Source organism: Arachis duranensis, chromosome 1 (genome assembly GCF_000817695.3).
Source record: "Arachis duranensis cultivar V14167 chromosome 1, aradu.V14167.gnm2.J7QH, whole genome shotgun sequence".
In the NCBI taxonomy this organism is placed as follows: domain Eukaryota; kingdom Viridiplantae; phylum Streptophyta; class Magnoliopsida; order Fabales; family Fabaceae; genus Arachis; species Arachis duranensis.
The window spans coordinates 14,657,763-14,659,445 of NC_029772.3; positions in this window are offsets into that span (position 1 = coordinate 14,657,763).

The window sequence follows — 1,683 nt, forward strand, 5'->3', positions numbered from 1 at the left end:
CAGTCGTTAGTATAAAATATATGTTAGAATACAAATTACATATTAAAAATAAATTAAATTATATATATATTTGTACATACATAATATATAACTGATTTTGACAACGAATTTGAATTTTTAACGTATAAATAGCATTTTTAATTTACATATATATAGATTATGCGTGTCTTGTCCTTTCTCTTCATTTTAGTTTTGAAAAAAAAATTAAATAATAAGATCGTTTATTAAAAATATTTCTAGAATAAAAGAAAGCCTCCCTTTCACAATGTGATGAAATCGAATTTAATTCGTGCATGCTTGGTCGGCTTTTGTCTCTTTTATGTGAATTTGTATTATACGGCTTAGGATTTTTTTCTTATATTTCTAGAGAAAGATTACTTAAATATCTAAAAGGCATACGTATTAATATGACACTTAATATGATTTAAGGGGAAAAAATTGAAAATTAAAGGCACTTTAAAATAGATTCGGTCTTGGTGTTGGTAACGTTTTCTGACATATAACTCGTCGAGAATGTGGTCCGATGTCTGAAGTTTTTGCACAGAGCACATAATCGGCATGAAATGGTGACTTTAAGCTATAATTCGGCTGGAGAGTTTTTCGTCGAAAAATCTTGAATTGTTGTGGTCACAAACAAATCAAGAATAGGTGAAGTCGTGATGGTGTACTGTGTACATGCCAAAGGCACTTTAATGGTCAGATCAGTGAGTATTTCAGAAATAATAATTCTATGAGACTATAGAATATTAGAAATAAAAGTATAAAAACATAAAGTATCAGATAATATAGTTTGTAGAATTTAATAGATTTTTCTGTTGAGATATACAAGGTTCATTTTATACGAAAAAGATTGAAGATAAATAGTATTGATGTTATAACCGTTTAGTTATTAAATTCGTTGGTTACAAGTTTGAAACTCATGAACAATTAAACTGAGTTATAATTCATATAGAGTAACGGGATCAGATTCAAATCTTAAAATACATTTTTCAATTGTATAATAATAATGTATGGGTTTCTTATTCCTTCTTGAATGTGCATTATTATACGTGCTTTAATTTGATCAGACACTTGTAGGTGAGAAGGGATATATGGCAATTGTTAAGTTTGATCTTGAAAAAGCATTAGACTCCCTTGAGATTTTATAGTTAGATGAATTCTTGAAAGATTTGAGGCTAAACAAATGAGCGCTTTGTTTCTCTTATCGGGCATTGCATCTCATCATTCCCTATTCATATTTTATGAAATGGTGAAGGCACAACGGAAAGGTATTTAAATCACATATTAGTTAAATTTTTTTTTATATAAATGAATAATTACATCTCTTAAATTAGAAAACGTGAATCCACGTTTGTCTCTGAGTGAACTCTCGTCTTAACGGAGTTGATGTGTATTGTTAAATACCAACTTGTCATTCCAATTATACACTAATGTGTTCAAATTGGTTTCCAAATTTATTTTTTAATACTCAAATTAGTCTATCTTGGATTAAAAAATTCTAACCCTCCTTTGTCCCTAATTTTCATCATCTATTATTCTCTTTTGATTTTTGTCTTTTCTTCTCCCGTTCATTTTTTTTGTTTATGTGTTGCATGAAAAACCTCCTTGATCTTCTTCATCTTCTTAGAGTCCTTTTCTTTCTCTTCATCAACTCTCTCAATATTACCTTCCTCTTTCTTCTTT